Source organism: Oryctolagus cuniculus, chromosome 3 (assembly GCF_964237555.1).
Source record: "Oryctolagus cuniculus chromosome 3, mOryCun1.1, whole genome shotgun sequence".
NCBI lineage: Eukaryota > Metazoa > Chordata > Mammalia > Lagomorpha > Leporidae > Oryctolagus > Oryctolagus cuniculus.
Window position 1 is genome coordinate 139,683,048 of NC_091434.1, and position 21,022 is coordinate 139,704,069.

Here is a 21,022-nt window from a genome sequence, read left to right on the forward strand (position 1 = left end):
CAGAGCATAGAAACCCCCTAGCATGATTGCTCAGGCTTGGAAGCAGATAGGCTGCACCTGGGTTAATGATAATTTGTCTATGTCCTACATATGATTTAAGCCAATACCTGGATTCATGTCAAGATTAAAATTGAAATTGTTAAGATTTTAACTGGTATTGTCAGGATTATAATTGATATTAATTTTGCATAGGTTTTAGGTCAGCTTGACTGCAGTAAGTATGTATTCTCCCTTGGTCTTAGCAACCATGTATTTCCCTCCCGATTTTGTAGTTTTTGGCTTTGTAAATCCTGTTGCTTTGGGCTTCGGGGTCGAGAGTTCTTTAGGGCAAGAGCCCACTCTCCACCACTGGAAATAAAGGACCATCAAGTTTTATCAATGTGTGGTACTTCTTTGTTTGTACTCACTCAGGTACAACAGTTTGTGATTTTAAGGTTTTGAAGTCCTCCTCCACCTGTGGTTGTCAAAAATTTAGAGATTTTTTTCACATTTTTGTCTATTTATATTTTTACATTTCTACAGTTTCTTCTTTAAATGTGGTTGCTCAGATACCTCTATTCCTGTAACATTGTGAATGAAATAAGCTTTGAGAGGCAGGTCCAAGAATTTTGATCATGGTGTATATCTACTGTTTCTATGAAAAACTTGTGATCTGAATTCCAAAATATCAATTTAAAAGTGAACTTCTGAAAAAAAAAGTGAACTTCTGGAATAGAGCTGGTTGATGCACTGAAGGTTGCCAGCATTTTTTTTTTTTTTTTTGACAGGCAGAGTGGACAGTGAGAGAGAGAGACAGAGAGAAAGGTCTTCCTTTGCCGTTGGTTCACCCTCCAATGGCCGCCGCGGCCAGCGCACCGTGCTGATCCGATGGCAGGAGCCAGGTACTTCTCCTGGTCTCCCATGGGGTGCAGGGCCCAAGCACTTGGGTCATCCTCCACCGCACTCCCTGGCCACAGCAGAGAGCTGGCCTGGAAGAGGGGCAACCAGGACAGAATCCGTTGCCCCGACCGGGACTAGAACCTGGTGCGCCGGCGCCACAAGGCAGAGGATTAGCCTAGTGAGCCGCGGCGCCGGCCCGCCAGCATATTTATGAAAAGGAACTCTAAAGTGAAAACAGTGATCTGGTCATGGTCATTGGCCTCAGTATCATTACCTCATAATCATAGTGTTAATCTAGGTATAAATGACCTAGGACAGTGTTGCTTAAGGCATGATTCTCATTCAGATCAGTGTGTCACGCTTACTTGAATATGCTCATTAAAGATGAGGATTTCATCTGTCAACATCTGTAGAATGTACAATACAAACAGCAAGACCTGATGGGCTTTGGTTGATAGTGACATGTTCATCACTTGCAATCCACGGACCACAGTGATAAAGGACACTGATGACAGGGAGGCTGAGTGTGCGGGGATTGGTAAGATGTGGGAATTCTCTGCCCTTCTCAGTTTCCTGTAACCACCTAAAACTACTCTAAAAAGTAAATATTTATTAACCTTAAAAATCCCCTAGCTGTTCTGAAGCCCCAATTTGCATCTTAAAATAAGTATCGCAGATAAACATTATGCTCATTGAGGTTTAAAAACTTATTTGAATAACAAATAATAACAGCAATGATAAGGCTGTTGTAGGTGTTACCTAGTAGGTGTGAGGGGAAAAAATCACTTCAGAGTGTATCTGAGAGAAGCCAGAGAGAAACGGGCTTTTGAATAATGGGGAAAGAGTCCCCACGATTTATTTTAACTTCCAAGTAGAAATTTTATTACTTGTATTTGTTTGACATGTGGCTTTTATTTGCTTTGTTTATGGTGAGGAAAATAAAGATGTGTTCTGCCCAAAACACAGGGTCCTATGAGTCTAGTAGCACTAAATTTTTATCACCCTGCAGATGACCAAAGTGATCATATTCTCTTACGTTCAGGGGATTCTTGTTTTTATTGCTTCTGCCCGGGCAGAATTCCTTCCCTGCATTATTTTGGAGGACACCTCCACAGACGTCTTTAAATCTTGAGCTGTTTCTCATCTGTCTAGTCGTACAGTGAAGGGATTCTTAGCTGGGCTGGAAGTGGGTAACATGTAAGAGCCACAGTTCCATCAGAGAATAGGAGCTCTCCTTGGTGACTGTCATTGAACTTACAGAAACAGCCATACGGTTTGAGCTCGGTGCAGGGCCAACGTTGTCAAGGAATACATGTTGTAAAAGAGTAAGTTTTTTGTCTCTCCTAGTCAAGATTTGAGTGTATAAGATCATAAAAAACATATCAGAACCCCTGATTAACCAACAAACTGACCCTCATGTGTTAGGTTTAAAAATATTTGTAGGGAGAGGGTGTTTAGCATAGCAGTTAAGATACCTGTGTTCCACATCAGAGTACCTGGGTTCCATTTCCAGCATCAGCTCCTGACCTCAGTTTCCTGCAATGCAGATGTTAGGAAGCACTGGTGATGGCTCAGTAATTGGGGTCCTGCCACTCTTACGGGAGACTCGAGATGAGTTCTTGGCTCTCAGCTTCATCTCAGCGCAACCCTTGGTATTGCAGTCATTTGGGGAGTGAATCCATGTATGGAAATGTTCCCTGTCTGCCTCTCAAATAAATAAACAGAAAATTTAAACAAACTGTGAAGATAGCAGATAAAAAACCTTACGAGTTTATAAGCATTTAGAGGAAGCCATCTCTAGATATTAATGAGATCACCATGAGGATTTAAAGTTTTTGGGAAAAAAAGAGCAAGACAGCCAGGGGGAGGGACTGTGTTGCACATGAATCAAGCACCATGAATGTGTTTGCTTAACAAAATGAGAGCATTAAAAACAGCAGCAGTCAATATGTGCTGTCATTATGATAGATTATCGACTTGTATGATTTTATTTTATTTTTTACAAGTTCTACGTGGGCCAGATTCTATTAATGTCCTTAGGAAAAAGGACACCTAGGTTTGTCCAAGTTCACAGAGTTAGCAGGTGGCACAAGTCAGTTACCCAAGGCTGGCAGAGAGCAAGGAAATTATATTTAAAAAGATGACTATTTCGCCTATGAAAATTAATAAAGATGATTATTTAGCCTATGAATGAAACTTAACTCTGTCACAGGTCACTGTAGGTTTCTAATCCTAACAGTCAAACTGGTGAGATCATCTTCATTTCCCCTCTGTGTGCCTCAGCTTCCCCATCTGTAAGGTGAGGCAGTTGGGTGAACCTGGACCTCCACCCCAGCTGCACATTTGAACCTCCTGGGGAGGTTTTCATGCCTGGCTCACCTTCATGTAGACTGAATTGCAATCTCTGGGGCGGGGGTCCAAGCCCTGGAATATTATAAAGCGGATTGTGAAACACTAGGGACTTTCTAGTTCTAATGTTCTTGCTCTGTCCTTGTATTTAAACATTACTTTACTGCATCCTCAATAGAGAGGAGAGGGTTGGTTTTGTCACCCCACATCTAAGTGGATTAAGCCCATCACTAAGACTTCCCCCAAAGTAACAAAGTGTAGTATAACCATTAACAAAGCAAAGCTTAGCCATTCATGCTTTTAGTTGCTTTTCCTGAAAATGAGACAGCTCCATCAACTGAAATGTATTGATAGACAGTGTCTCTGGGTCCCACTAACTAAGGTCAGGAAAGATTGTCAACTGCACTTCTCCCACCTGAACAGTCAGAGAATGTCAGGTTTCCTGCGGACATTGGCACCAAAAGGCCAGCTTCTGGTGTAGCGCTCTCAGGCCAGCAGGTGCAGTCTGCTCAGGTAACTTCCAGGCTTGTCGCCGGCTCTGGGGGAAGGGGTGAATATCTGAGGCTCCCTTCAGAAAGCTTCCCTTTTTAAGAGTGCTGCCTCTCGGGGAGAGCTGCGGCTCCACCTGCCTGTGGCCCTGTCAGAACATATGTTGGGGTGGCCGACAGGAACACCACAGCTGCTTTTCTGCCTGGCTGAGTTCTGCCCTTCACATCTCTTGGCAGTGTTGTCACTCCTACTTTTATGAGCTTGGACAGCACATGGACCGGCGGACAGCTTTGCCTGATAGTTGCCAGAATTCCCATTTCACCTCCTGAGGATCCCGGGCACATCACCAAAGGTGACACAGTCGAGTTAAGTTAGGGAGAGGATATCTACTCAGGTCAAACTGATTTTGATCACTACCAAATCCGAGGCTCTGGTTATGTAGATGGTAAAGCAGGAAGAAAAAGTCAGTGAAATGCATAAATACAGCATTTGCCAAGCACTGGCTGACTGCGGAGTTCGAGAGTGATCATCTTGGCGGTTACAAGTGGTTTTCCTCCAGTGAAGGTTCTGGAGTTGGGGTTTTTAAATCGAATGCTCTGAAGTTAATGCTTTAAGCAATAAAAGAAAACTCCCCACCCTGCCCATCATTCTTACTTGTCTGCACTCCACCACACAGCTGTCGTATTTCTCATTTCTTCACTGCTGTGTCCTCCTTTGTTTTATTTAATACTAATAGACTCACTGGTGTTTTTCCCCAAGCTGATGTTTTTTTATAAAGCCTCCTAGAAGATGAAACCTTGTATGTCCAATTGTCCTTGGGAAGCAGTCGCAGCTTACTATAGCATCATCTTTCACTGGGGCTGGCGTTAAGTTGGCTGTCAGTGAAGGGCATCCATTTATTTTATACAGAGATAACATCCACAAGGTGCCCCCATGAAGCCATAGATGTCAGAGTGGGGTTGGACCTCAGAAATACAACCTGGTACTTATAACACGAAATGTCCTCCCCAAAGAGCTGTAGGGCAAACCCCGTCCCATTCATTTTGAACTCCCAGTCCCAGTGAATAGACTTGGCATGCTTTAGGCACACAAGAGATGATGGTGAGTTCACTGGTGTGCCCAGCTATGCTCACTGCCTGGCATGCAGAAAGTGCACACCACCATTTTGTGGCTGTTGAGATAAGGCCTAAAGAAGTTATGTGATTGTCTAAAGTGGCCGAGTTGCATTATATTATTCTAATCTGTCATTCCTGGATTCTTTGAAAGTGCGTCCTTGAAGACATATGCAGATGAATTTATTTCCTTTGTGATTTGCAGAGTGAGGGCCAGACTGCTTCAGGTACAGAAGAAATGTTAAGTGAGCACATTAAATAGTTATGCTGCATTTTTCATTAAATTGATGCAATAAAGACATTTTTCAGCATTTGCTATGTCTAAGGAACTATAAAACTGGAGATAACAGAGAAGGCATGGTCCTTGCCCTTGGAAATCTGAAGAGTAAAAGTGAAATTTGCAAATACAGTGTATATTTATCTGTTCAGATGGGTTCAACAATGGCTGAGCTCCACAGTGTTTTTCTTGGCACTGTGCTCTTAGACCCTTCCTTCCCCACCAGAGGTGGGAAAGGCCAATGAAGTGACATTTTCATTGTTTCTTTGATCTCAGAATGGGATCACTGACCACTTAGTGAGGATGTAAACACAACTCTGCCAAAGAAGTTGTAAATCTGCAATCTGGGACATGCTCAATCGGACTTGCCCCAAATGGTGGAGTTAGAAACGTGCCAGGGAATTCTAATACAATCCCATCAAGGTGGCATATACCAATGACATCTCACTAGTCCAAGTGATCAACTTCAGTTCACAATTGATCACACTGATAGGTCTAAGAGTCAAAGGGATCACACAAACAAGACTAGTGTCTGCTAATACTAACTGATAGAATCAAAAAGGGAGAGAACGATCCAACATGAGAAGCGGGATACACAGCAGACTCATAGAATGGCAGATGTCCTAAATAGCACTCTGGCCTCAGAATCAGCCCTTAAGGCATTCGGATCTGGCTGAAGAGCCCATGAGAGTATTTTAGGCATGGAAAGCCAAGACACTCTGGGGGAAAAAAAAGAAGACCTAAATGAAAGATCTCTGTGAGTGAGATCCCAGTGGAAAGAATGGGGCCATCAAAGAAGGAGGTACCTTTCTCTGAAGGGAGGAGAGAACTTCCACTTTGACTATGACCCTGTTGGAATAAGATTGAAGTAGGCGAATTCAACAGGCTTCCATAGCCTTGGCAGCTCATGACTAAAGCCTAGGGAGATTACTGACACCATAAACAAGAGTGTCAAATTGTTAAGTCAACAACAGGAGTCACTGTGTACTTACTTCTCATGTGGGATCTGTCCTTAATGTGTTGTCCAATGTGAAGTAATGCTATAACTAGTACTGAAACGGTATTTTACACTTTGTGTTTCTGTGTGGGTGCAAACTGATGAAATCTTTACTTAATATATACTGAATCGGTCTTCTGTATGTAAGGATAATTGAAAATGAATCTTGATGTGAATGGAATGGGAGAGGGAGCAGGAGATGGGAGGGGTGTGAGTGGGGTGTTGGGGGCAGGAAGCCAATGTAATCCATAAACTGTACTTTGGATATTTATATTTACTAAATAAAAAAAGAAGTTGTAAGTCTGTTGAAAAATAAATTGGGAGTAGAAAAACCAAGGCCCAAAGAGATTTAGTAGGGTTAAGATTAGGAATACTCTTTCACTGAGTATCTGTTCTTCTGTCTGTAGGGCACATGGGAGAGAGAGTCAGAGATTCTAGGATGGTTGAGAGAAGCTCGTGGGGCTGTATGTTGGGACATGAGCTAGATCAATATCAAGACAATCAACTTTTATATACATTTGCTATGTTTTTGGCAGAGAAAAATTAAGAGGTATATTTGTGGTCTAAAAGTGCATGCGATTGTATAGATGAAAAGACTAGAGACAATAGGTTATCCTAGGACAAAAACAGTTTAATGAGTGAGTTTTTGTTACATATTAAAATCAAAATAGCAAATTGATAAAATAAACTTGATTACTAATTAACATTACATGCTGAAGTACCTACCAAACCTTTCCAGAGTGCATAGATATGAAATTAAACCCAGTCTAATGAAAGAAAAAAACTGGTTACTAGTAAGTAACTTAGAAATAAGGATTACAATCCTAGTGGTTATTATTTATTCTTAGATGCCCATTTCTCACACTGGGGTAACTGGGCTTGATTCCTGGTTCCAACTCCCGACTCCAGCTTCCTGCTAATGCACACCCTAGTGGCAACAATATGGCCTAAGTACTTGGGTCCTTGCCACCTGTGTTGGGGATGTGGACTGAGTCCCAGGCTCCTGGTTTTGGCTTGACCCAACCGTGGCTGTTGTGGACACTTGGGGAGTGATCCAGTAGATGAGTGTACACTCTCGTTCTTTCTCAAATAAATAAAAATAAAAAATCTAGTTCAGAAATCTAATCCATAAACCTTGGCTATCAGTAATATTCACAATTTTATGACCATACTGCTTAAAGAGAGCAGGGGAGGGCTGGAGCATGAAGCTGGTAAGTTTCAGTGTTACTCAAAGACTGTGCTGGAGATTTGACTGAATGTGGCAAGGCTAAATCTTGGACATTGTAACTTTGCTGTGTAAGGCTTCTTTTCTGTTTTACTCTCCCTTCTTTCCTTTCTTCCAGCTGATCTGATTTTCACCCAACTCTGAAGTTCCTATCTCAGGAATTGGATGGTTGAAAGGTCAAACCCTGTTTTGTCTATGGGAGTAGAGTGGACACTGATGGAGCATTGTGACAGCTACTCCAGGTCAGCACTGCCTCTGTCCTCCAATTCCTAAACTGTTTCTGCCCATAATAACTAGTCAGGGAAGGCCGAGACAGAAATCCTACGTGGAGGGGATTGTTGGAGAGTGGGTACCTGTCAGAGAGAGCTGGATCTATCTTTGAGCTCACTGTGGCCCATTAGTGTGCTCGCTCTCCCTCTTAAAGATTTATTTATTTATTTGAAAGGCAGAGTTATAGAGAGGCAGAGGCAGAGGCAGAGAGAGAGAGAGAGAGAGAGAGAGAGAGATCTTCCATCTGTTGGTTCACTCCCCAGATGGCCACAGTGGCCAAAGCATACGCCAATCTGAAGCCAGGAGCCAGAAGCTTCCTCCAGGTCTCCCACTTGGGTGCAGGGGCCCAAGCACTTGGGCCATTCTGTACTGCCTTCCCAGGCCATAGCAGAGAGCTGGATTGGAAGTGGAGCAGGCAGGTCTTGAACCAGTGCCTAAATGGGATGGCGGCATTGCAGGTGGAGTCTTTACCTGCTATGCCACAGTGCCAGCCCCAGTGATCTCAACATAGATTTGTTGAATGGACTACAGTCAATCTCCAGAGTTCAAATGTTCTTTAAGTCACCTTGAGGTGACACCTGATTGACATCAGTGATATAAGTCCGTGAGTAATACTGGTAAAACTCTCTTCCTTCTATCACCCCTTTGGACGTCCTCTCTCTTCTTCTCCCCACAATCTTCCCTGGTTCCTCTGGTGAGTATGGGTAGCACTGACTCCATCTAGTGTTTCCAGATGTTCAACAAGCCATGGGAATCCATGCCACTTGGTGAATATATGACTTTAATTATAGCAGACACAACAACTGTGTTGTTGAAGTTAACAGCTTAAAGTAGAAAAGGCAGTAGCAGTGGGTAGACATCACAAGCAGGCAATTTCAGTGAAACCAGAACAGTTTCAAAGTTTCAGTGCTGTATAACAATGAAATAGCCTTTTGGTTATGTAGAGATTAGAACAGACTTATTTGTTTGTTCAATAATACTTGCATTCAACACATAATTATTGAGAGCCTACATATGCCAGGAATTATGTTATGCCCTGGGAATACAATAGTGACCAAAAGAGACAAATATCTCTGCCCTAGTCTTTTCTGGGGAAAGAGAGAGATGATAAGAGAAAGAGGTTAAAATATGTGTATGTAAAATTACAGATAGATCAAGAAATTCCTCACCGAGAAGGTAATATTTAGGGGAAACCTGAGAGAGGTGAGGGAGTAAGCAGTGTAGTTTCGGGGCCATGTAGGCAGCCTGAACAGCGAATACTAAGACCCTGCAATGGGACTGTGCTGGGTGTGTCTGTGAAACAACCAGGAAGTCTAGGTTCTGGAGCAGAGGGAATGAAGGGGTGAATATCCAAGAGGCCAGAGTGGCAAGGATGGAGGGAACTTTGGGTGGCTTTCTGCCCCGTAAGAAAGAACACTGGCGTGTGCTCTGAGTGAGATCATCAAAGGCGCTGGGGTCTTGAGCTGAGGAATGGCATGATCTGGTGTATCTTTCAACAAGATCACACTGCCTGCCCTGTTGAGATTAGACTGAGAGGGTGCAAGGATGCAGGTCTCCGGCAGTGATGTCAGGAGAAGAGGACGATGGCCTGCTCCCACACAGCAGGTAATGGGGTGAGGTCTGGGGAGGTCCAGGAGATATTTGAAGGTGGAGTAGATCAGAGTTTTGGATTGGTCACATGTGAATTGTGAGAGGAAGAGAGGAGCCTGGGATGATTCAATTTTGGCTTGAGCAGCTAGAAGGATAAAGTTGTCCTTAACTGAGATGGGGAAGACTGTGGGAGGAGGAGGTTTTGTGGGCAATGTCAGGAGCTCTGCTTTGGGAATGTTAAGTTTGAAATGCTCATTAGATATTCAGAAAAGACTAGCAAGTAAGCAGTTGGATAGACATGTCCAGAATTCATTGGAGAGGTGGCAGGTGGGTTAAACGTGGGAGTTACCAGGATTTAGATGCTACATAAATAATGAGATAACGGGAAACTTCAGTCAAGGAAAGGAGAGATGGGGAGGAGTCCTCAAAGGAGACCGAGGTCGGAAGAGCACCTGAAAAAGGCAGAAGGGACATTAGGCGAGGTCAAGTACTGGAAGCAAACAGAAGAGTTTCAAGGTGGGGCCAATAGTCCATTGTGAAAAGGTTGCTAATAGGTCACTATGATAACTGAAAACTGACCATGAAATATAGCAATTAAGAGGTTGGAGTGACCTTGATAAGATGGTGTCTGTGAAATGCTGGGGGTGGAAACCTGAGTGGAATAAGTCCATGAAAGAATGGGAAGAGGAATTTGAAGCAGCAAGAATTACAGATGGCTCTGGGAGGACCTCCAAGGCCTTCCACCTCTCAAATTAATTTAACCCTTCTCAAAGAGTATCAGGATGAATATGACTTTTTTTTAGAGACACATCCTGAATTGCTTTGATGATGGCAGGGACTTTGTTCAACATGTTTCCCATTGGGAAACAGACAGTTCACTACTATCTTATTAAAATTTTAATTCTAAATACTTGGAGATACTTTTTTCTGGCTTCCTGATCTTACTTCACTAGGATTTTTTGAAGTTACAAAGCTAAGTAGGTGTATGAGTTTTGATGTCTATTTTACATTCTCAAGTGTATTGAACTTTAGATGAAATAACATTACGTAAAAGCTACCAAATAATAAAAGGACTAAACTATTTATCCAGGGTTGATTGGTCAAGCTGAAAGCACTAGAATTGGCATCTATTCAGAACTGATTCTGTGATGTTATATAAGAGATAGAGCTTGAAATTTTGGATAAAATGATTTGTATTTGAGTCCTAGATCCAGTCCCTCCTCACTGTGAACGTTTAGATAAAGTGTAACTTTGCTGCGCCTTAGTTTCTGATCTGTAAAACTAGGGTGATGATAAATATTTCACAGGGTTGTTGCAGAGATCATATAAAATGCTACCTGGGAAGTGCTTAGTGGTAAATAACGTCTGCAAGATAGGACTGATTATGAGCTGCTCCCACACACATGCTTTTGCTGAACTCTCCACCACCCCTGTGGAGGAAGCAGGGCTGGGTGTCACCACTCCCGTTTTAAAGAAGGTGAAGCTGAGGCTCTGAGAGGTTATGGAATCGCCCAGTGTCATATGACCAATTCCTGCTGGAGTTGAGATCGGAAACAATGCGTTCTGTCCCACGCTAGGGCTCTGTCTACTCTCGTAGTGTCGGTACAGACACAGCATGAAACAGGGAGGCTCATTGGCCATGGGTCCCAGTTTCTAAAGATGACTCATTCCACACTTGGGTATAAATGAATGGGTGTGACAGACCAGGTCAGCAGGCAGGTGTGCATATGAAGCAGCCTCTGCCCCTCTGACCCCTCCTAGACACTACTGCATGCTGACACCCCCTGAAAGAGTATTTAAAGTGCTCACTGCTCTGAAGGCAGGAGGTCTTACTGCCCTTGGATCCTTGTTTTGAGGGACACCTCTGAATGTGTCCCTGGAATTGGAATACTTTAGAGCTGGAAGGAACCTCAGATGCTATGCATTTTTTGGAATAAGACTTAATTCTGTCAAGATTAAGGTACTGGTCTAGGGGCCAGTGTTGTGGTGCAGCAGTAAAGCTGCTGCCTATGGTGCTGGCATTCCATATGAACAATGGTTCCAGTCCCACCTGTTCCCCTTCCAATTTAGCTCTGTGATAATGTGCCTGGGAAGGTAGTGGAAGATGGTACAAGTGCTTGAGCCCCTTCTGTCCATGTGGGAGACCTGGATGGAGTTCCAGGCTCCTGGCTTTGGCTTGGCCCAGCTCTGGCAGTTGTGGCCATTTGGGGAATGAACCAGGGGATGAAGGGTCTCTGTCTCTCTCTGTCTAACTATGCTTTTTAAAATAAATAGAAGAAATCTTTTTTAAAAAAGCTATTGGGCCTGTGTTGTACTATAGCAGGTAAAGGGTTGCTTGCAGTGCTAGCATCCCATATGGGTGCTGGTTCATGTCCTGGCTGCTCCACTTCCAATCCAGCTCCCTGCTAATGGCCTGGGAAAAGTAGCGGAAGATGGTCCAAGTGCTTGGGCCCCTGCAATCCAAATGGGAGACCAGGAAGAAGCTCCTGGCTCCTGGCTTCTGCCTGGTTTAGCCCTGGCCATTGTGGACATCTGGAGAGTGAACCAGCAGATGGAAGATCTCTCTGTCTCTCCCTTTCTCTGTAACTCTTGACTTTCAAATAAATAAGCAAATCTTTTTTTGTGTGTGTGGCTTTTTTTTTTTTTTTGGACAGACAGAGTGGACAGTGTGAGAGAGAGACAGGGAGAAAGGTCTTCCTTTTCCGTTGGTTTACCCCACAATGGCCGCTGCGGCCTGCGCGCTGCAGCCGGCGTACCACGCTGATCCGAAGCTTCTCCTGGTCTCCCATGCGGGTGCAGGGCCCAAGGACTTGGGCCACCCTCCACTGCACTCCCCGGCCATCGCAGAGAGCTGGACTGTAAGAGGAGCAACCGGGACAGAATCCGGTGCCCCGACCGGGGCTAGAACCTGGGGTGCTGGTGCCTCAGGCAGAGGATTAGCCTAGTAAGCCGCAGCGCTGGCCAAATCTTTTTTTTTTTTTTTTAATTTAAATTTTAAGGTACTGGTCTAAAGGTTTTCTTCTCGTGTCAGGGACGTCACTAATACCAGGTAGCTTGATCCAGTTGTGTGCACTGTCCATTACACCACATGGCCACCCACAGTGTGGCTGCAGCAAAATAAAAGTTCCAAAGGGTTTCTCAATTAGTTAAGTAAAATGAACTTATTCCAACTTCCCCTATAATAGCAGTAAAAAGAACTTAAATACTTAATAAACAAATGGCAGCTGAAGTCACGTCTTGATGGATACTCATGCTTTCTCATTTTCAGTTTAACTGCTAGAAGACAAAGTGACTTTAAAACTGCTCATGAGAGGACCTAATTATCTGATAATCAGTTCCAAAGACCACAGACACAAATACAGAAACAGACCTCTTCATGAATGATGTCTGACAAGGAAAGAGATATTTGTGGCACAGGAGCTCCAGAAAATGTAATTATTTATCCTTTCACAATTAATGAAAGAAATTGAAAATGAAGCTTTCCTTTCAGGTCTTTTTTATCTGGATGAAATTTTAATTTTACATAATTAAATTGACTTCACAGTTCAGTGTGTTAAGATTTGCAGTTAAACAGTGTATCAAGGTTGAATGCCTACTGCTGTTGGCTCATTTAGAAACCATGCTGCTGGACTCCCAAATAAGATGGGACACCTGCCTGACCACTGTTATGCCCAGGGTCTTGGAGGGTGCACAACCTGCAGGGCTGCTTCCCCAAACTCAGAGCAGGCAGCTGAGTTTTTTTTTTGTTTGTTTGTTTTTGTTGTTTTGTTTTGTTTTTGCATGTGCCAACTCCTGTATAAAGTTGGTTGGATGTTGAAACAGTTTTCACAGCTCTTTTCTTAGTAGACCTCTTTTTTTCTTTTGAAAAGCAATATGGCACTTGATGGAACGCCAAGATAGATGATAAACTTGATTTCTTGCAGAAGTTCCCTCTAAGACAACACTTGCATCATCAACGCTGCCTTCTGTTTGTTGAAAGTGTCTTAAAGTGGCCGGCACCGCGGCTCACTAGGCTAATCCTCCGCCTTGTGGCGCTAGCACACCGGGTTCTAGTCCCGGTCGGGGCGCCGGATTCTGTCCCGGTTGCCCCTCTTCCAGGCCAGCTCTCTGCTGTGGCCAGGGAGTGTAGTGGAGGATTGCCCAAGTCCTTGGGCCCTGCACCCCATGGGAGACCAGGATAAGTACCTGGCTCCTGCCATCGGATCAGTGTGGTGCGCCGGCCGCAGTGTGCCCGGCTGCAGCAGTCATTGCAGGGTGAACCAACAGCAAAGGAAGACCTTTCTCTCTCTCTTTCTCTCTCTCACTGTCCACTCTGCCTGTCAAAAAAAAAAAAAGTGTCTTAAAGTGCCCTTATTTCAATTTGCCATTTCACAACCTATCAGTTTTGGCTGCTGCTACTTTCAAATGATCCCTGCACCGTTTGGGCAAGGAGAGGTTATGAAACACTGTGGGAGGCACTGAAGGGGATATGGAAATGGAGTTGGGGGTGTTCACTGAAAACATTCCTTGCGAGAGAGCTGTCCCTAGAAGTAGAGACCTGCACCTGTGCACATTCCCCTGGCTTTCCATGGGAATAGCACCTTTGTGATGATTAATTCATGGCTCACTCTCTGATATTCCCTTTCATCTTAAGACTCTGTGAATGGAGCATAGTTCAACATTTAGAATTGAGTCTCTGTCTCCTCCCTGATATTCTAAAATTTCTATATTTTGTTTTATTTTAACTGTTAGGGTGATGGTTGGGAAAGACTTATGGATCTAAGCAATTTCCTTGCTCTAATTATATGAGAAAAACCAGAGTCTTTTTGGTGACTTTCAGATTCCTGGGGAAGTGCACTGCTGGATGAATTACATCCACCACCAGAAGAAGGTGCAATCATGACATGAGATGAACTGGGACACCTGCTACAATTGCAGCCTTATTCTCTCTACAATGCTTCTGCTACTTATTACAGGATGTAGGTTGATATGATGACTGGTGTATCATAAAACTGGAAGGAGGTTATGAGGTTGTGAATGACATTACATTATGTAGAGTGATATCATCTATATTCAAAATTCTTTACTCTTTTGAGCCAAAGTTTGAGATACAGCATTTCCTGATTCTATGACACCAGAGGCATCACTGGAGTTAATACATTTTTCTAAAATCTGAGCTATAGTTTGATTTACCTTTATCTGATTCTACCACCTTGGAGCTAAAAAGAAAGCCTTGACTACCAAGGATAGTTTTATCAGAAAAAAAATTAATAGTGGCAAAATGTTTTAATAAGCTAAAAGTTATATTAATGTAGCCACAACAATTGTAAAAATGCTCATTGATATAAAATCAATTTCATAATTATAAATTACTCTTATATTAAGCACAATTTTTTTCCCTTAGGATGTATGGAAGATAACACTGATGACATTAACTTTGGGTTATTGCAGATACTTGAAAGCTGTTAAACTATTATTTAGTAAAACTATGATCATACACACAACATACAAAATCACTGATTGACCTTTCCTCAAAAGTCTGATTTTGATAGTTTCCACATTGAGTAGGTGCTTAGATAGTACCATATAATAGAGGCTGCTTTGTATGGAACTACACCATTTCTCAGAAATACGAAAGTTTGATTACACAAAGTCCAGAAGTTCTGATTGCATGCAGACCCTGTTGTTTGGGGGTGTGACATGTGTGCCTGGCACAGCTCTCCACCTGTGCTCAGGACCTGAGATGAAAGACTTCAGTGGAGAAATCAAAGTGTGGGGATGTTTCAGCAGCATGGCCTGATGCTCTCTAGTGCTTTATTGGACCTGTCTGATCTGAGACAGAGAAGCTGCTGCTGCTATTAGTCCTTTAGGACTGGGTGGAAGCAGCGGTCATGACTCATGCAAACGGAGAACACGACAAACACCACAAAATCACACACAGAGGGCCACGAGCCTTCCGCTGGCCTCTTTAACCTTCCGTCCCATCGCAACGTTTTACCAAAGTGTTCCTGACGTATCACAGAAAGGGCAATCATGCTTGCTTTCTTTCGTGAAAACCTAGATGGAAGGAATCAGGCATCAGCATTTAACTGAATCAACTAGAAGGCAAGATCCACTGTGACCCTGCTGAGGGTGTTTTGTAATCCTGGCATGAACTCAGGAGAACATGTTGCCACACAGACACACGAGCATGAGTTAGAATTTTCAATTACCAAGTAACATTCTTCCTGCTATGTTACTTCCCCCCTTTTTCTGGCTTCTCTTCTTTGTGCTCAAAGGGTGTGGGGGAAGTTAAAGGTCCTCAATATAACTTTCAACTGTACAGAAAATAAGTAACATTCTGCTTCATTACTAGCGTTGGTGGAAATCAAGCGAGTGCGGAACAAAACGATCTTTTTTTAATCCTTTCTTTTGGCAAGGAAACTTGTTCTATTATTCAGCTGTCCTTATCATTAAATTTGAAGTGAACTGGAAAGGGAAATGTGTACATCCAGCAAAGCCCAAACACAGCAGTGAAGAGCCCCACATTAATGAGTGCAAGGGAAAACATGGAATCTGTAGCAGAAGTGAAAGTGTAATTATTATCTTCATATTCTCTTTTTTATCTGCAAGAGGCAACTCTGACATTTTGGTAGTTTCGTTCCGAGGAAGTTTCAGCACCACTTCGCCGTGAAAGGGTAACTTTTGTGCATAGGATGTTTTTGATAAATCTAAGCAGGCTGATATGTGTTCTGTCTATAAATGAGGAAGATAAAGGGCTCGTGGGTGACTGCTGCTGCCCTGCCCTGCTCCATGTCCCTTCTTTATAGTTTACAAGCACAGTCAATGACAATCTACATACAAACCCTGCTATGCTGTCATTCCATGGAAAATTCATGTGGGAATGAATATATGCTTATGTTTGAGATCTGTTGAAGTAGTGAAGGGTTTTTGAAATCAGCATCTCCTTGAAATAATAAGCTAAATTTCATAATTCAAGGATAGATTTAGTTCCCAATTAGGAAAAAGCACTAGAAGAAGGAACTGCTCAGCTGAAGGGGCTGATGTAAGCCCGAATGATGAAAGATAACATAAAGATGAAAGGGTTGGGGGAATTTCGGTCTGTTACAAAACCAAGGCATTAGCATTCTATCCCGGGAAATTGGTTAAGAAAATTGGACAGAAAATGCAAAGGTTCACCTTGAATAATGGCTTGCTGCGTCTTTGCCTACTGTGCTGTGTTTATGAATGACTGCCTCATCAACAGCCCATATTCTAGCCAAGTTCCTTTGTGCTCCAGAAGGCAATTTCCTTTTGAAAAGAAATCTGAGGACTTTGGATTACCCAGATAACACTTTTAAAATTCAGCTAAATTGGTAACTACTGAAATCTCTGACTATACCTATTTGGGGCCGGTCTTACTCCTTCTCTCTTAAGATGATGAGTTGGAATTCAAGCAAAATGATGGCAGATAGTTTAATAAAGATGTTTACAGATGATTTGAGAGATTTACCCGGCACTTATTTCAACTTGCAAAATAGCTGATTATATGGAGAGGAAGCACTTTCCCTTCAACTAAATAGATGAAAAAAAAATTGCATCTTAGCCATGAACTCCTGATGGCAAACCTGCTACCAGAGAAAGAGGGAAGGAGAAACTGGACAACTGTATTTAAATAATAATGGATTTGGGGAGCCCAGGAAAGAGAAGTAAGTGCAGTACTATAATTGTCTAAGCTTCTTGAGTTGAAGCTGGGGAAAGTCTATGGCCCAGGCAGTATTAAAACGAGCAGCAAATTAGAACCACAGAGGAAGCACAAGTCCTTGATGGGAACAAGTAGGGACTGCAAGCAGTCTTACCTTTGTTTTCTGCCTTCAGTTCCTCTGCCATCAAGCTGTCTTGTCGGTTCCCAAGCACAAATGCTAGAAACGAGAGGATGAGGGCATCCAAGATTCCAATAATAGCCAGAATGTACGCCCAGCGGACCGAACATGCCCCAAGGGTGTACTTGTCCGTCTTTTCTCCACACATCCGTTTTACTTCATCTGAATCCCAGCCATCAGGGAAAATCATACAGCCAAGCACGAGGCAGGCAGCTTGGAAAGAGAGAAAAAGAAGAAAAGAAGTTAGCCAATTGTATTTTAGCAAATATTTCTTTCTATTGCTTGTCAGGCCAGTGTTTCAAATTCCTTTTGATCTAAATCTAAAGAATGGCAAATCTCGCCACTGTCCTACCCTGAGTGTGGGTGAGTGAGCCTGCATGTGTGTTGTGTGCATGTGAGTGAGCATGCTTTCTTGGTTAACGTCAAGGCAGCCTAGTACACTACAGCAAAGAGGACCCTGGGAATGCACTTTACAGTGAGCTCAAGTATCCTGGGGAAGGTTAAGGTAGGTTGAGCCATAAGAAAACATTAAGAAATTGGATTTTTGTGTGCATTTGTGGGAAGGTTTCCACTGCACATAGGCCATAAGGAATCATAGCATTGCACGATGACAATTCAAGGCTGGCTTTGAAGAGCTATGATAGCAGCCAGATAAGGGATTAGGATAATAGGGGAAATATCAGAGTGTATCTCTTGACTTTGAATCACAGCAGAAAATAATTTTGTGTTGTAATCCTAACCCTGCCCCCACACACAGAGAAAAGTTTCTTTCTTTTTTTTTTTTTTTTTTTTTTTTTTCTGACAGACAGAGTTAGACAGTGAGAGAGAGAGGCAGAGAGAAAGGTCTTCTTTCCGTTGGTTCACCCCCCAAACGGCCGCTACCGCCGGCGCACTGTGGCCGGTGCGCTGTGCCAATCCGAAGCCAGGAGCCAGATGCTCCCTTCTGGTCTCCCATGGGGTGCAGGGCCCAAGGACTCGGGCCATCCTCCACTGCCTTCCTGGGGCACAACAGAGAGCTGGACTGGAAGAGGAGCAACCGGGACAGAATCCGGTGCCCCAACCGGGACTAGAACCCGGGGTGCTGGCGCCACAGGCAGAGGATTAGCCAAGTGAGCTGCAGCGCTGGCCTGAGAAAAGTTTCTTGAAAGAATATTTACTACAAGGAATGCAGGTTGATTTTCAAAGTTCTATTCTCTCCTCCATATAATTTTCTATAAAAAACCTGAAAAGCACTACAACTCAGTATAGCACCATGGAGCTTTTATGGAAATTAAGAAACTCCAGAGAATACTTAGGTTCTATTTCCCAAATATCATTGTGGGGGTCATGTAAATGTTTTTTTATAGGAATATGTTATCTTGAGAATTAAAGTAGATGAATAGTTATCGGTGCCACTTCTTATGTTTAATTGAATCACTTAGGGGCAAATGATTATATTTTTGGGCTATATAGCACTTTCTAAGAGGGTGGGTTTATTTATCCATTAATTATCCATTCACTTACTCATTCGACAAATGCTTGCTGAGTGTCTCCTACGGAATGCTATGTGTTGTTTTTGGTGCTGGGAAACAGTAGTCAAGAAAGGAGACAATGAGCTATGTAATCACGGATCTTCCATTTTGTGCAAATAACAGGCAAACCAAATTCAGTAAGCTGGAGCTAACATAATTGTCAGTTATATTGAGTACCAAGTTAAAAGAATACACGCGCACACACACACACACACACACAATATATATATATAGATATATATATATATATCTATATATATCTCAAAAGGAAGCTCCTATAGAGAAGAAAGGATTGGATCATCTTTAGAAAAGGTAGTCAAGTAAGGCCACTTGGGGAAGTAACCTTAAAGCTGAGGACAAGAATAGCTGAAGAAACCAGTGGGAGAGATATTCCCAGGAACAGCATATGCAAAGGTCCTGAGGCTGGCAAGAAGCTTCCCTTATGCCATGAGATCACTTACCAGGTTAGAGAAAGTGATCACATTGAGGTGATGCTACCTGTTGTGGGTGGTTTTTGCTTTTAGTGTACCTCAGGAAGACTATGGTGCCACATAGTGCCTTGTAGTTCTGTGACTATCAAGGCCGAGAAATCCTTGAAGCTGGCAAAAGGGCTCACCTCCAACCCTTGCTCCACTATAGCTTGTTGAACAAGACAGATTTTCCCCTTGTGAACAGGAACATGACTTCATAAGGCCCATCTGAAGGAAGCAGAGAGCAAGAGGGTAACAAGTGGAAAGACTGCCCGAGAGAACAGCGCCTTGATGTACCCGGTACTTCACAGAACGGTCGTTCAGAACTCCGTGTTACGCTGGATTCCTCTCTTTTTTTTCCCCGCATCCCAAGCACTGCCATGCTCCTCTTATCTATCTGTGCACCATCTCTGCGCAGATATTATCAACTCCGTCTACTTGAGGCCTTCATTGTCTGTCAGGGGGAACCCAGCTCCCCTCCATCTCCAGTTTACCCTTGCTGCAATCAGGATCATGCTCACAACTTCTCGCTGGCCTCCCCTCGGGTTTTGAAGAACAGGCAGGCGTTTTAGCCAGGGATCCCCGATCCTCAGCGTTTCCAGCCTCACCCCCTTTTATGCCCTCCATGGCTCTTGGGTTGAGATACATATGACCCAGAATTGTGGATCTCTCTGTTTTCTCTTCTGTCTGCTTGGAGCATTTGCCATGATTTCCTATAAATATTCCACTCATAGGCATCTATTGCAACCCAATGCGACATCCCCCACCAAAAAAATTCTCAAATTCTTCTTGACCTAGAATGTGGCCCCTTTTTGCACTCTCATAGACATCAGTTATACCCAGATAAGGGTCTTTCTTGCTTTTTTACATAGTTATGGCTATTTATTTACAAGCATTTTCTCAATTAATAGAGATTCCTCATATTCTGAACAAAGAATGGTCAGTTATCACACAGTATCTAAAAGTGCAGTTTATATGTAAAAGGCACCAAAATACATTTAAATGGGGAAAATGAACAAAAAAGTGAAATAGAATATCTAATTATATACTCTGACATGTAGTTCATGGCATTCAATATCATAGTTACTCAAGGTTACAAATGTCACGAAACGTGGGTTCACATTTAGCTGACTTTTTTTTTTTAAAGATTTTATTGATTTATTTGAGAGGTAGAGTTATAGACAGTGAGAGGGAGAGACAGAGAGAAAGGTCTGCCTTCCATTGGTTCACTCCCCAAATGACTGTAATGGCTGGAGCTGTGCCGATCTGAAGCCAGGAGCCAGGTGTTTCTTCCAGGTCTCCCATATGGGTGCAGGGGCCCAAGGACTTGGGCCATCTTCTACTGTGTTCCCAGGTCACAGCAGAGAGCTGGGTTGGAAGAGGGGCAGCCGGGACTAGAACCGGTGCCCATATGGGATGCCGGCACTGCAGGCGGAGGATTACCCTACTGTGCCATGGTGCCAGCCTTCATTTAGGCGACATTTAACAGAAACTGTTTTGGAACAACTAGTTTACAGATTACAGGTACTTAGAAATCTTGAAAAAAGTGAAGTTGGTGATCTAAAAATGTTTCCAAATCTCCATTTTGCCGGTGTCTCTCAGCACTCAGTAGCCAGTGTGATCTCAGAAGCTTTGTCTAGTGGTAATCTCTGTATTTTATTTTATTATTTTTTTTTTTTGAGAGGCAGAGTGACACACATGGAGAGCTAGAGAGAGAGAGAGACCTTCCATCCACTGGTTCATTGCACCGATGGCTGCAACGGCCAGGTCTGGGTGAGACCAAAGCCAGAAGCTGTTAGCAGGGAGCTGGATTTGAAGCAGAATAACCAGGACATGAACTGAACTTGTGCTGTGGTGTGGGAGGCTGGCATTGCAAGTGGCAGCTTAACCCACTGCAGCACAATGCCAGCCTCTGATCTGTGTATTTTTAAAAAAGATTTATTTATTTTATTTCAAAGTTGAGTTACACAGAGAGAAGGCGAGGCAGAGAGAGAAGGAGATCTTCCATCCGC

General features: G+C 43.2%; 1 long non-coding RNA gene across 2 annotated transcripts in view; it reads right to left on the reverse strand.

Moving 5' to 3' along the window:
• The window catches only part of LHFPL3 (LHFPL tetraspan subfamily member 3), a 568,228-nt gene that overhangs the window by 149,986 nt on the left and 397,220 nt on the right, over positions 1 to 21,022 (reverse strand). For both annotated transcript variants that reach the window (XR_007920724.2, XR_007920725.2), the window contains exon 2: positions 17,006 to 17,242. This is a non-coding gene — a long non-coding RNA (LHFPL tetraspan subfamily member 3). The remainder of the gene's footprint in view (positions 1 to 17,005; positions 17,243 to 21,022) is intronic.